Below are 16,248 nucleotides of genomic sequence, written 5' to 3' on the forward strand. Positions count from 1 at the left end.
TCCTTAGAGTCTTTCACATCTATATGCAAGCAAAACATTTATCTAATCTTTGGGTTATACTGAGTTTGTTACATTTAGAATGTGCATTGAGCTTCTGTTCGCACTCCAAATTAAAAAGCAAACCACAGCTATCTTACATATTCTTGATTTCTCAGGGGCAGTCATGCCCCCTCACACTACATTTTAACTCCTCATGATTAGCAGAGTTAGATGAGGTCTAGTCCTAGTATCGTCCTAGCTCCAAGTTCCGGAATTTAGAAAATTGAGAGGGGCAAAAATGAAACACAATACAATAAGATGGAACTGTAGATGCTGGTTTTTACCAAAGAAAGACACAAAATACTGGAGTAACTCAGCAGGTCAGACAGCATCCCTGGAGAATATGGCTAGATTACGTTTTGGGTTGGAACCCTTCTTAGTATAGTATAGTATAGTATAGTATAGTATATCTTTATTGTCATTTTCCTGAGTATTCACATACCCAGAGGAAACAAAAAAAACGTTGCTCAAACAGTGTCCATTCAGTGTGCAGTAAAAAATAAATAGAAATAAAAATACATATATCATGAACAAATTAAACACTCTACTCTCTACTAAACATCAACAGGCGTTCCGATCGGCAGCGGCACGACAGTGGCTCTGCTGCAGTGTGTCCAGGTTGGTGGTTGGTGCGCGATACTTTGGCAGGGGGCAAAGTTCGTTTATCAGTCTTATAGCCTGCGGGAAGAAGCTGAGGAGCATCCTGCTGGTTTTGCAGCTAATGCTCCTGTACCTCTTCCCAGATGGCAGGATGGAGAATATATGATGCGATGGGTGGTAGGGGTCTTTGATGATGAAGATGGCTCTGCTGATACATCTCTTCCTGTATATGTCCAGCAGGAAAGGGAGTGGAGCACCAATAATCCTGCTGGCGGTCTTCACAATCCTGTCTAGTTGGTGCCGTTCGTACGCCTTGCAGCTCCCGAACCAGGAAGTGATGCCGTAGGTCAATGTGCTCTCGATTGTCCCCTATAAAAAGTTCGTAGGTGTGTAGTGGGGAGATCTGCTTTACGTAGTCTTCGGAGAGGGTGTAGTCGCTGCTGCGCTCTCTTGACCAGTGCTGTGGTGTTGGTCGTGGACGTCAGGTCAACTGACAGGTGGAGTCCTAGGAACTTCACGCTGCTGACCCTTTCCACATCAGCTCCATCGATGTGCAGAGGTGTATGGTGTTGTTTCCCCGCCCACCTGAAGTCAACCACCATCTCCTTAGTTTTTCCCACGTTGAGAATGAGGTTGTGGGATTTGCACCATCCTTTGAGCAGCTCCACCTCCATCCTGTACGCCGACTCATCATTGTCACTGATGAGACCCACCACTGTTGCGTCATCAGCGAACTTGTTGATGAAGTTGTTGTTGAGCCTAGCAGTACAGTCGTGTGTAAGCAGACTAAACAGCAGGGAGCTTAGGACACAGCCTTGGGGCGAGCCAGTGCTCACGGCTATGGTTTTTAATGTCCTACTGCCCACCCTGACTGTTTGCTGCCGTTGCGATAGAAAGTTCAGGACCCAGTTACATGTGCCAGCATCAACCCCCAATAGCTCCAACTTCTCCACCAGCTGCTGTGTAATGATTGTGTTAAAAGCAGAGCTGAAGACTGATCAACCATCAAAAATCAAACATCATTGTTGTGGGTTGGATGGTGATGAGGGTGAAGGTCACAAAGCAGTTGCTCACAGGCCCGATATCTTTCCAAACAACTTCAACAAAAGGGAATAGAAAGCTGCATCTTTATGAAGCAGTCAGTCCTCTGTTGCATTCAGTCTCCTCTCTTGAAAGATTTGTATCTCCAAAGATTAATTCCATTCCCAATATTTGTTGAAAAGGCACAGAATGTTTAACTTAGGGCCTTCGTTCATAACCTGGACAAAGTCACGATTTGTTTTTCGATAAAATGTCTTTGAGGCATTCCCTGAAGCTGGATTATCATTGCCATGTATAGTTTTGTGTTTATTGGCAGATTTAAATGAATGGTTCAGTATCACCACTACACATTTTTTTATTTTTTTTATTTTGCATTCAACCACGCAGAGCAATTACCTCTTTCAAAATTGGCGGAGGAGGGGAAGCCCCGTTCCCTGAAGAATGAGGAACGGGGGTTCAGGAATCGGGGGTTCCCCTCCTCCACCATACATGAGCTCACACCAGGGTCTCTTCAATACCCCGCAACACTGCTCTCTCTCCCCATCCCCCCACTCGCAACAAGGGCAGAGTCTCCCTAGTCCTCACCTTTCACCCCACCAGCCGTCACATACAACAAGTAATCCTCCGTCAGTTTCGCCACCTCCAACGTGACCCCACCACTCGCCACATCTTCCCATCTCCCCCTATGTCTGCCTTCCGCAAAGACCGCTCCCTCCGTAACTCCCTTGTCAATTCTTCCCTTACCTCCTGTACCAACCCCTCCCCGGGCACTTTCTGTTGCAACCGCAAGAGATGCAACACTTGTCCCTTCACCTCCCCCCTCGACTCCATTCAAGGACCCAAGCAGTCGATCCAGGTGCGACAGAGGCACAATTCACCTGTATCTGCTCCAACCTCATCTATAGTAAGATTGTTACACCTAAGGTACTGGAAGAGAGAAGGTGGGAGACTCCATTATCTCTTCCATACCCCTTGAGAAAGGGAGGGAAGCATGGAATGCAAAATTTCCCGGGTGTTGCACCTCTTATGAACAGGTTCACCCACTTAGAAACTGTCGGGACAGAAGACGTTTATACACTGAGCGGCGGACTGGCTTGCGATGCGAATAGGGCTGTTGAGCCAAAACCAAAAAGGCCCAAGTCAGGCAACGCCATTGTAGTGGGAGACTCCATTGTGAGAGGTACGGACAGGGGTTTCTGCGGCAACAGACGGGATGCGAGGATGGTGTGCTGCCTTCCTGGTGCCAGGATCCAGGATGTCATGGACAGAGTGCAGAAAATCCTCAAGGGCGAAGGTGAACAGCCGGAAGTGGTAGTGCATGTTGGCACAAACGATGTCGGAAAGAAGGGGATGAATATTCTGCAGCGTGACTTTAGAGAGCTCGAAAAAATGCTGAAAAGCAGGACCTCCAGGGTTGTTTACTCCGGTTTGCTTCCAGTTCCTCGTGCTGGCGAGACCTGAATGTGTGGCTGAGGAACAGTTGCACGGGGCAGGGATTTAGATTCTTAGATCACTGGGATCTGTTTTGGAGTAAGGGGGAACTGTACAAAAGGGACGGATTGCATCTTAACAGGTGGGGGACCAGCATTCTGGCAGGCAGGTTTGCCACTGCTACACGGGTGGTTTTAAACTGAATAAGGGGGGTGGGGTGTCAAATGGGATAATTGAGGATGGAGTTAAAGGGAAAGGGTTTCTTAAATGTGTGAGCGTAGAGCGGGGTGTAAAATGAGGGTAGAAGCAATAGGTAGCAAGGTGAAAAGTAAAAGTGGCAGGCAGACAAATCCAGGGCAAAAATCAAAAAGGGCCACTTTTCAACATAATTGTCTAAGGGGTAAGAGTGTTGTAAAAACAAGCCTGAAGGCTTTGTGTCTCAATGCAAGGAGCATTCATAATAAGGTGGATGAGTTGAATGTGCAGATAGTTATTAATGACTATGATATAGTTGGGATCACGGAGACATGGCTCCAGGGTGACCAAGGCTGGGAGCTGAACATCCACGGATATTCAATATTCAGGAGGGATAGACAGAACGGAAAAGGAGGTGGGGTAGCGTTGCTGGTTAGAGAGCAGATTAACGCAATAGAAAGGAAGGACATTAACTTGGAGGATGTGGAATCGATATGGGCAGAGCTGCAAAAAACCAAGGGGCTGAAAACGCTAGTGGGAGTTGTGTACAGGCCACCTAACAGTAGTAGCGCAGTTGGGGATGGCATCAAACAGGAAATTAGAAATGCGTGCGACAAAGGTAAAACCGTTATAATGGGTGACTTCAATCTACATATTGGCAAGGGTGCTGAGGAAGAGGATTTCTTGGAATATATGCGGGATAGTTTTCTAACCCAACATGTAGAGGAACCAATGAGAGAGCAGGCTATTCTAGACTGGGTATCGAGTAATGAGGAAGGTTTAGTTAACAGTCTTGTTGTGCGTGGCCCCTTGGGCAAGAGTGACCATAATATGGTTGAGTTCTTCATTAGGATGGAGAGTGACATTGTTAATTCAGAAACAAGGGTCCTGAACTTAAAGAAAGGTAACTTTGAGGGTATGAGACGTGAATTGGCCAAGATATACTGGCAATTGATTCTTAATGGGTTGACGGTGGATATGCAATGGAAGGCATTTAAAGACTGCATGGATGAACTACAACAATTGTTCATCCCAGTTTGGCAAAAAAAAAAATCAGGGAAGGTAGTGCATCCGTGGATAACAAGGGAAATCAGGGATAGTATCAAAACAAAAGATGAAGCGTACAAATTAGCCAGAAAAAGCAGCCTACCAGAGGACTGGGAGAAATTCAGAGTCCAGCAGAGGAGGACAAAGGGCTTAATTAGGAAAGGGAAAATAGATTATGAAAGAAAACTGGCAGGGAACATAAAAACTGACTGCAAAAGCTTTTATAGATATGTGAAGAGAAAAAGATTAGTTAAAACAAATGTAGGTCCCTTGCAGTCAGAAACGGGTGAATTGATCATGGGGAACAAGGTCATGGCAGACCAATTGAATAACTACTTTGGTTCTGTCTTCACTAAGGAAGACATAAATAATCTGCCGGAAATAGTAGGGGACCGGGGATCAAATGAGATGGAGGAACTGAGTGAAATCCAGGTTAGCCGGGAAGTGGTGTTAGGTAAATTGAATGGATTAAAGACCGATAAATCCCCAGGGCCAGATAGGCTGCATCCCAGAGTACTTAAGGAAGTAGCCCCAGAAATAGTGGATGCATTAGTGATAATATTTCAAAACTCTTTAGATTCTGGAGTAGTTCCTGAGGATTGGAGGGTAGCTAATGTAACACCACTTTTTAAAAAGGGAGGGAGAGAGAAAAACGGGGAATTACAGACCAGTTAGTCTAACGTCGGTAGTGGGGAAACTGCTAGAATCAGTTATTAAAGATGGGATAGCAGCACATTTGGAAAGTGGTGAAACCATTGGACAAAGTCAGCATGGATTTATGAAAGGTAAATCATGTCTGACGAATCTTATAGAATTTTTCGAGGATGTAACTAGTAGAGTGGATAAGGGAGAACCAGTGGATGTGTTATATCTGGACTTTCAGAAGGCTTTTGACAAGGTCCCACATAAGAGATTAGTATACAAACTTAAAGCACATGGTATTGGGGGTTCAGTATTGATGTGGATAGAGAACTGGCTGGCAGACAGGAAGCAAAGAGTAGGAGTAAACGGGTCCTTTTCACAATGGCAAGCAGTGACTAGTGGGGTACCGCAAGGCTCAGTGCTGCGACCCCAGCTATTTACGATATATATTAATGATTTGGACGAGGGAATTGAATGCAACATCTCCAAATTTGCGGATGACACAAAGCTGGGGGCCAGTGTTAGCTGTGTGGAGGATGCTAGGAGGCTGCAAGGTGACTTGGATAGGCTGAGTGAGTGGGCAAATGCATGGCAGATGCAGTATAATGTGGATAAATGTGAGGTCATCCACTTTGGTGGCAAAAACAGGAAAGTAGACTGTTATCTGAATGGTGGTCGATTAGGAAAGGGGGAGATGCAAAGAGACCTGGGTGTCATGGTATACCAGTCATTAAAAGTAGGCATGCAGGTGCAGCAGGCAGTGAAGATGGTGAATGGTATGTTAGCAATCGTAGCAAGAGGATTTGAGTATAGGAGCAGGGAGGTTCTACTGCAGTTGTATAGGGTCTTGGTGAGACCACACCTGGAGTATTGCGTACAGTTTTTGTCTCCTAATCTGAGGAAGGACATTCTTGCCATAGAGGGAGTACAGAGAAGGTTCACCAGACTGATTCCTGGGATGTCAGGACTGTCTTATGAAGAAAGACTGGATAGACTTGGTTTGTACTCGCTAGAATTTAGAAGATTGAAGTGTGATCTTATAGAAACTTACAAAATTCTTAAGGGGTTGGACAGGCTAGATGCAGGAAGATTGTTCCCGATGTTGGGGAAGTCCAGAACAAGGTGTCACAGTTTAAGGATAAGGGGGAAATCTTTTAGGACCGAGATGAGGAAAACATTTTTCACACAGAGAATGGTGAATCTCTGGAATTCTCTGCCACAGAAGGTAGTTGAGGCCAGTTCATTGGCTATATTTAAGAGGGAGTTAGATGTGGCCCTTGTGGCTAAAGGGAACAGGGGGTATGGAGAGAAGGCAGGTACAGGATACTGAGTTGGATGATCAGCCATGATCATATTGAATGGCGGTGCAGGCTCGAAGGGCCAAATGGCCTACTCCTGCACCTATATTCTATGTTTCTATGTTTCTATTGCATCCGCTGATCTAGATGTCAGCTGATCTACATCGGTGAGACCAAGCGGAGTCTGGGCGATCGCTTCGCCGAACACCTCCGCTCGGTCCGCAATAACCAAGCTGACATCCCGGTGGCTCAGCACTTCAACTCCCCCTCCCACTCCCCATCCGACCTCGCTGTCCTGGGTCTCCTCCATGGTCAGAGCGAGCAACACTGGAAATTGGAGGGTCAGCTCCTCATATTTTGCTTGGGGAGTCTGCATCCTGCGGGAATGAACATTGAATTCTCCCAATTTTGTTAGCCCTTGCTGTCTCCTCCCATCCCTCAGCCCTCGGTCTCCTCCTCCTCCCTTTTTCCTTTCTTCTCCCTGCCACCCCCCATCAGTCTGAAGAATGGTTTCGGCCCGAAACGTTGCCTATTTCCTTCGCTCCATAGATGCTGCTGCACCCGTTGAGTTTCTCCAGCATTTTTGTGTACCTTCGATTTTCCAGCATCTGCAGTTCCTTCTTAAACTCCATGTTGTGACACTTGGGATCGAGATAGTTTACTTTGCCTTAGCAAAGCATTCTCAACTTCCCTTTATTATTTACAAGGATGGCCTTGGTGGGGCTGTGTAGACATGGAGATTAATCTGCCGGGGCATAGATTGATTAGGTATTAATTAGTGTAAGGAGCATTGATATACCAAGTGTTTCGTGGAAAACATTGTCTGGTGTTGGAAACAAGATGAAAGATGTGTTGACAGGTGATGATGAAGATCTGTTAGACAGGTACATGGAAAGGACAGGTTTGGAAGGAAATGCTGGCAGGTGTATCTGGGTCATGTTGGCCGGTATGGGCAAGTTGGGCCGAAGGGCCTGCTTCCATGCAGTATCACTCTATGACTCCATTACTCTATGTATTGTAGTTCTGCCCAAAAACTTGATAGTCTTTCACAGTGCAAGGAAATATGCAAGTGACTGGTACATGTCAATGTGAAGGAACAGTGCATTTTATGTGATGGTACACACTGGTGCAATGGTACCGGCACCTGCAGAAAGTTAGTGTTGCTTAGTGTTGAGCGTTGAAACATCATAATTTTGATTTCCATCCACATGACACATACGTATGTTTATTAATCGTCTGTACTGGCACCTTTTTTGTCTACAAAAAAAAAAGCACCTTGCTGGACGGAGTATGTGCTGGAAATGCAATGAAGCTCAGTAGAGCCCTAGCAAAGCCATGTGGGGCTAGGTTACACAGACTGGGCTAGGGCCACATCACTTCACACAGAGTGCTGGTCCCTGTGTAACAGCCTCGCAAGTGCTTCATAGATGCATTGTTTACGGATAAATTCTGAGTGGCATTGATGCTTTCGAAGAAAGTGCTTTGAATTGGCAATACAATGAAAATAGAGAAAGAATTATATATTGATGCAGGGTCTTGACCCGAATCGTCAACTATGCCTATGTCTCCCCAGATGATGCTCAACCTACTGGGTCCTTTGACCAATTTGTAATTTGCTCTAGATTCCTGGATCTGCGCTCTTTTGTGTCTCCACAACGTGGATTGATTGTGTGTACTCTATAAAGTATTTTTTTGGGGGGAAGGGGGAAATGCAGCACTAATAATTTTATATCTTAGAATTCATAACATAATAGAGAAAGTTGGGGATATTGACAAAAGTTGTTACCTGAAAACTAAATGAAAAATAATGAAAAGTTGGTTTTTACGTCACTCCCATATTTGGTTACCAGGTTGAATGTTTGATAAAACCCACTAGGTGGCATTGTGTTCAAGCCTGAATCATCTTTCCAATGTCAGGATTTTCCTCCCACATCCAATCCCTCTAATGATTACCCTTCCTTCCTCCTCAGGCTTTCCCTTCCACTTTTCTCAAGACTTCCCTGTCCTCACCTTTGCACGCCTTTCCCTCGCCAAATCCAACTCATGCCCCATTCACAAATATCTCTGAGGGTTTCCATCCTCCTATCTCATGGCATAACTTTAATGGTTGACATTTTAACTAAAATAGATTAGCACATTATAATGATTAACCATGAGTTGTACTCAAATGCTTCCTTCCATAATTCAAATCATCAGATTCACACTCTCAACCTGATTGCTCTTCTAATCATCTCCGCCCAACATATAAAGCCAAGAAAATCCCTAATTAAATGTAAGTAGACAATTAGTTACTTACAGGGAAGCCTCTTCGTCCTTGGAAACCTCGGTCTCCCTATTGACAAAACAAATTGCTATATTAATTTTCCACAGTATTTTTTATTATTTCAAAGGTCTAGATGCCTTAAAATACAATTCTATAAAAAGCTTTCTGTAAAATGAGACTAACCACCAAATCCAGTTAACAAAACGAACAGTTGAATAATATCAGTTTTCGGTAGCTTTAAGTACATAGTTCGTTAAAGTAGTGACACAGGTATGGCATGCTTGACTTCAGTGGACAGGGCAAAATTGAGTGCAAGACATTGATGAGACCGTCCCATGATTACTGTGTGCTGTAATAGTCACCGTAATATAGGGAGGATGTGATTAAACATAGAACATAGAAAACATAGAAAATAGGTGCAGGAGCAGGCCATTCGGCTCTTCGAGTCTGCACCGCCATTCAATATGATCATGGCTGATCATCCAACTCAGTATCCTGTACCTGCCTTCTCTCCATACCCCTGATCCCTTTAGCCACAAGGGCCACATCTAACTCCCTCTTAAATATAGCAATTAAGCTAGAGATGATACAGAAAAGATTCACAAGGATGAAACTAGAAGACATGAGTTACTGAGGGGCACCGGATAGGCTGGGACTGTTTTGCGTTGAGTAAAGGAGGCTTGGGAGTGATCTTTTGGAAGTTTAGAAAATCACGAGGGACATAGATATGATGGATTGTCAAAGTGATTTGCTCCAAGGTAGAAGAGTCAAAGATTATAAGGTATGAGTTTAAAGTGACACAGAAATGATTTAAAGAGCACCTGAGGAACAACTTTAATACACAGAGGTGATAGGTAAAGGACCAAGCTGTCAGAGAGAGAGTTATACTGGCAGGTACAACTACAACATTGAAAAGACATTGGACGAGTGCATGGAAAGGTGAGGTTTAGAGGCCCATGCAGACAAATGCAAATACTGTAACTCAGGAAGACACCTCAGACAGCATGGACAAGCTAGACCAAAGTGCTTGCTTTCCTTTACTTTGAAGACATTAGAGATATAGCAAGGAAACAGGCCCTTCCCCGTGTCAACCAGCGATCACCCCGTACACTAACACTATCCTACACACTGGGAAGAATTTTATTTACCAAAGCCAATTAACCCGCAAACTAGTATGTCTTTGGAGTGTGGGAGGAAATCTGGAACACCCTGAGAAAACCCACGCAATCACAGGGAGAACATACAAACTCCGTACGGACAGCTCCAGTAGTCAGTACTGAACCCGGGTCACTAGCGCTGTAAGGTAGCAACTCTAACTGTGCCACTCTGCCGCACCAAAATACAACCTCTGTATTACTCAAGGACATGAACCATATATTATCATTCACTACACTAGACATCAGGTGTCAGGCCAGTATTTCTTATGCATGCTCCTGGGACAGAATAATTTGTTGGGCCACTTCAGCAGATAGTTAATAGTCAACCACAGTATTTCAGGTGAGTTTCCAAAAATGTGAGGTATAGACGAATCACCTCTAATAGGGATCATAAAGAAACACTCTTGACTTGACATTATTACATTGTATATGATGAGGGATGCGACGGGAGAGGAGAGGGGCCAGTAGGTGAGGAGAGTGAACCGGAGCCGGTCCTACAGCGCCCTCGAGGTCGGCTGTGGCAGGCGCTCCCTGGGAACAAAGGTGGACGAGCGATGAGTGGACATCAGTTGCTGGTCGACCAAGGGAAGGTAATGGCTGGAGGCCCGCAGCAGCCTGGGGCTTGCCTGAATCAGGCACCGCTCTTAACAACCAGAGCGTGGACGGGACTTGGAAAATGGCGTCAAACATGGAGCCTCTTGCATGTGGGCTCAGTAGACTATGTCTGTACAACCGCTGATCAGGGGTGGTATGGTGATATTCTACTGGACTGTTTGCAAGATAAGAATCTCACTGTGCGTTTGCCCTTTGCACATGTGACAATAACACCCCATTGAACCATGGTATACATGGTAATGAATTTGCAATGGTGCTGCCTTGCTGGTAGCCTGGTGTCGGCCCTGCCCTCCCCTCTGTTGCTGTAACCAGAATCTCCCACTGCAATGAAATGGTCTCTTCGCCACACGATTTTAGAATTGAATGAACGACCAAAGTAACGAGCAGGGGCAACTTGTGAGGGCAGTTGGACAGCCTGGGGCACATGGTATATCTACTCATGGCTATGATATAGGGGGATGATGGCTTGCCCATGGCTGGCCATTGCTGGGGGGCAGTAGCGGCTCCTGCAAGTGTTCACATGCTGCCCGGAACCTACTATCTCCCTTATCACACCCTTCAATGTGACAGAGACGCTTGTCTCCTCCTCCCAGGCTGTGGTTGTGCAACTCTCCCCAGCCCAGAGCTAAATTGAAATTCTCCAGCTGTGACGGGATTTTGAACCCCTATTTTCTATCAACAGGCTTGATTGCTGAGTTGAGTCCTTGCATGCCAACAGGAACACATGCATTCAGTATACAATTTTGCCCTTTCCCCCCTCAAAGCCATTGGACAGTTTTCAGAATCAGCTTCATTTTGCTACACTGACATAATGTACCTCAGAATATGTGGTTATTACAATATAGGCAATTGACCTATTGGGTGAATGGATTAAATTTCATTTATTTCAATGCTATCGGCCTTACAGGTAAGGCAGGTGTACCCAATACGTGTAACGTTGCTTGTGACTAGGCCATTATAACCATTGCAGAAACCTGGTTAAGGGAGGGGCAGAACTGACAGCTTAACATTCCAGGGTACAGGTGCTACAGAAGTGATACAAATGGAGGCAAAAGATGAGAGGAATTTGCTTCATTGATTAAAGGGAACTTCATGGCAGTAGTCCAAGGTGACATTACTGAAGGGCCATCGAGTGAGTCTATCTGGGTGGAGCTGAGGAATAAAATGGGGATGATCACCTTGGTTGGAGAGTACTATAGTCCCACAAATAGTCAACAGGAAATAGAGAAATAAATATATGCCGGGAGATTGCAGACAACCGATATGGTTCTCATAGTAGGGGATTTTGATTTTCTTAATATAGAATGGGACAGCCTTAGTTCTAAGGGCTTAAAAAAAATCTCAGGCGGTATGATGGGGATGCTACAAGGGATGGGGCAAAGCTTGAAGTATTCTTAGGGAATTGGGATAAGACTATGCCTTATGAATCTGAATTAGGTTTTTTAATTAACTAAAAAGATTGACGAGGGCAGGTTTGTAGATGTGGACTATATGGACAATGTGGATGTCTTTATCCCAGCATAGGAGAATCAAGAACTAGAGGTTTAAGATAAGAGGGAAATTATTTAAAATGAACCCGAGGGGCAACCTCTTCATACAGTGGATATATGGAACGGGTTGCTGAAGAAGTATTTGCAATACAGATACTATAGAGAGAGAGATATACAGTAACAACATTTAAAAGTCATTTGGACAGGTACGTGGATAGGAAAGGTTTAGACGGATTTGGGTCAATAACGGGCAAATGGGACCAGCTTAGAAGGGTATCTTGGTTGGAATGGAACAATTGAGCTGAAGGGCCTGCTTCCATGCTGGGGAACTCCTTGAATTTATTACACTAAGTGAAAATATTTCAAAGAGCAATAAGGATAGAACAGAGCGTTTGGTCACCTGGTCTATGCATCTCATTCATCCATCAGGTCACCATATCATAGCAATGTTACAAAATTTTGAGATTTTAAAATTCAAGTCTGCAATTTATCCCATCAGATAAAGCATAAAAATAAGTTTAATTTGACACCTAATTCACTTTCATATCTCAAGTATTTAGAAAGTTATGGCCATTTTCATACTCGGAAATTAGCATCTTGTTCCCTATTGATTTTCTATGGACACAACAAAAAAGCTGTGATCGTGGACAGTCAAAAGCCCATAACTTTCTTAAAAATTAAGAGAACTGAATGAACTTTTCAGTTATCATAGATTGAAGCATTCTGAAACAAATATAAAATAATCTTACTTGGATGACCTGAAATTAAAGCATATAATTAGTTAGTTACCCAATTGTAGCTAATTTCAGACTTCAATTACTAGATCTAAACATCTACCCATTTCTTAATAAATGATTAACATTTTTAAATAGCCTGTGTCCAAATAATATTCACAAATAATTCACAATAAAACATGATTTTTAAGTCTCATTTACATTAATTTATAGGCCAAATGGAAGGAATTTAGTGTTCAATTGCTGTAAATTTAAGTCCATTTAAATCAGCTTTCTAGTGGGATCCTGTGAACGCGCTGGTTTAGAACATTCACATTGCGCTAGATTTGTACCCTCAAATGCCCAGAAAAATACTGCGGGATATAATGGGCCCAAAATTAGCTACTCGCAACTTTAAACTTTGTATAAAGGGATCTTAAGAAGCCCTTTTTAACGTAAAAATAAACAGCCTACCTTCCGTTTTCCCCTGTATGAGATCCGGCCGGTTGCCGGCGGTCGGGAGTTTAGAGGTTAATTTTTAACCTACTATAACAAGTATAGAAAGCCCTTAAAACTAAAAATAGCTCCAGCTACGGAATCTTCCAGCGATTTTTCGTTAATAATTAACTAGGCTGAAAAACCTCGATTTGAACAGCCGTGAAAAATCGCGTTTTAAACCTGCCCCCCTCTAAACGGCTCCAAAATTGCGCACACGGGCTGGGACAGATTTTCAGCGACGCTTCAGGTACGCTTTGCAACATACCTACACATAACCATATAACAATATAACAATTACAGCACAGAAACAGGCCATCTCGACCCTTCTAGTCAGTGCCAAACACTTATTCTTCCCAAGTCCCATCTACCGGCCATATGTACAACAAAGGAAAATGAAAGATGGTCAAGCCGATCTTCGGTGTATAACCAGCATCTGCTGTTCCTCCCTACACACTTTAAAGTTAATACTCACCGGTGAACCCTCTGAAAATGTGGCAAAGATGGAATCGCCTTTTGGACCTTTTGGACCTGGAAATCCCTGTAGCAAAAGTAATGCAGATTGTATATAACACTGCATAAATGGACAGCAGCAAGGTAAAATTGTTATACAAAGGAATGTCCTAACACAAAATGTCTCCTTCTCCAGAGATACTGCTTGACCTGTTGAGTTACTCCAGCATTATGTATCTTTCTAAGGTAAAATTGTTCACATTTTATCAATATACTGTTTATAATGTTTGTATAATTTATTGGTCTCATCAAAAAGTATGCAGAGTCCTAGACCTTTAGTTATATCCCAATATTAAATATTTACTCAACTTACTGAAACTTTTACATTAAACACACATTTTCACTGCATGCAACCATTGTAATATTTCCTTGTTATGCTATTTTATTAATATCTGTTTAAGACACATGCCTATTTATTTAACTCGCTTTAGTTTGTCTCTCTAATTCCCCTCCACAGCACTACCCAACTGAAACTCATTGCCACATTCATTCCTGTTGCCATTGCATACTGTTGAACTTTGCAAGCCTTCAAATCCACTATGAAAGCCAACATCTCTCCCTCCTCTTCCCAGAACCACTCACTGCTTCCATCTTTCATTGATCCACCGCTCACCTACATTCAGACTCTTAATTTATTATCTCTCAATGCCAAAAACAATAGCAGACTATAGTGAGCTTAATTTCCAAAAAATATATACCAAGACCAAGTAAAAAGTTTAGGAAAGGTGGCTCAAGTTATTACCAAAGATGTCAGCCAGAGAGATAGCCTCAAATGAGAAATGCATGTGTGGATATTGGAGTATTTAGGGAAGGAACTGTTGAGTATGAGTCGTGAGGTTGGTGAAGAGGTCAGTCAGTGAAAGGGGGAGCTCAGACAGTTCAGGGTTGGTATGGAAGGGATGTTGCATTCTGCAGTGGAATGTTTTGACAGGAAAATCGTGAAGATAATTAATCAGATGGACATTTCAAATTAGAGAGCAGTTGGAGAGGTTTCAGGAATGGGGGGAAGACCAAAGTCTAATAAGAGGACATGACCGACGGAATAGTTGGGTCTGGAGATAACAACGGCAAGGATTAAGGATTCAGTTACAGGTGGGTTGAGATAAGACAACAAGCTAGTGATGCCACTGAGGCTGAGGTAATGGCCTTAGTACTAAAGATGTGATGGTGCCAGACACTCAGCACATTGACACACAGGACAGTGAGGATTTGAATGTTCTGGATTGGTTTCCAAAGAGGTTCTGTGACAGGTTGTTGCTTGAGGTCGGATATGGGCATAACCAAGAAAGGAGGTGGTGGGGGGGGAAGCATGGGTAAATTGGTTCATTCAATTGTTTAACTTCTTCCCCAGTTTCTCACTCAAAAATCGCTTACTTTCAATCTCGCCCAAGCCATTGCCCCTATTTCTGCAAAATTAGAAAAATCGAATTTTCTCTTCAAATATTTGAAGAGAAAATTTTTGATTTTTCTAATATAGCAGAAATAGGGACAATGGCTTGGGCGAGATTGAAAATGAACGATTTTTAAATGAGAAATATTGGAGGGTTTAGGGAAAGAACCGTTGAGTATGAGTCATGAGGTTGGTGAAGAGGTCAGTCAGTGAAATGGGGACTCAGTATTTAGACTCAGCGGTCCTCTTTCCTGCATTTTACATAAGAAGTTGATTCCATATGCTAATTTTAAATGAAGATTTTCCACCCTTGGTTAAATTTGAGAGGACGGGGAAGCTTTATTCAATATTTTCACACATTATAAATTATTCCCTTTTCAACCGTTATAATAATTTTCTTACCCATATACGGTGGAACAGATTTGGCGACAAATAGGGATCTAAATTGTTGAATATTCTTTGCAACCCAGATTCTGTTTTGTTTTTTTTGTTTTGCTTGTTTTAGTTTAGGGGGTTTTGTTTTTCTCTTTTTTTCTTTTTGTTTTTATATATACAAGTTATCTTTTAAACATTTAACTATATTTACATAGAAACCAGGAGGTCTATACCTAATGTGCATCATGACACTGGACTCATACTTAGGTTATACTTGTTGTTAATGTTGTTAATCCCTATGTGTCAATATCGCTGTTATGTTTATCATTATTTTTTTTGTCTTTTTTAAATTAAACAAAAAGATTTAAAAAAAAAAAAAAAAAAGATTTTCCTACCGGCAGTCCAACTCTTCCTGGATATCCTCCAATTCCTGGAAAGCCAGGATCTCCTCTAGAACCATTGCAGCCATCTAAGCCAGGATGACCTCTTGGACCTTGAAGTCCGGGAATGCCCTTAAATAGTCAATGTTTCAATGTTATTATAAAACCATTGGAGTATTGGATCCACACTATTCTATAAGTCTGTGAGAAAGTTGGCATCCAACCAGTTCATGAGAAGGACAATCAAGTTATTTACATGATAAATTATGGGCAACAACTGAAAAATGATAATTAAATACTCACTGGAATACCATCCGATCCTAGAAACCCAGGAACACCAAGAGGGCCCTGGAAACCAATGATAATAATAATAATAAACTTTATTAGGACTCGAGGTCCAGACAAGGTGCAACATCACATTTTTTTTTTAAATGCATTGCATATTTAAAAAATATCATAAAGTACATATAACATCTTAGTATATCACTTAAAAGCATCATAAATTATATATTTTTTACAACACAATACATAAGTTAAAAATCCAGATTAAAAGAATGATCAATG

This window comes from Leucoraja erinacea, chromosome 14, assembly GCF_028641065.1.
Source record: "Leucoraja erinacea ecotype New England chromosome 14, Leri_hhj_1, whole genome shotgun sequence".
NCBI lineage: Eukaryota > Metazoa > Chordata > Chondrichthyes > Rajiformes > Rajidae > Leucoraja > Leucoraja erinaceus.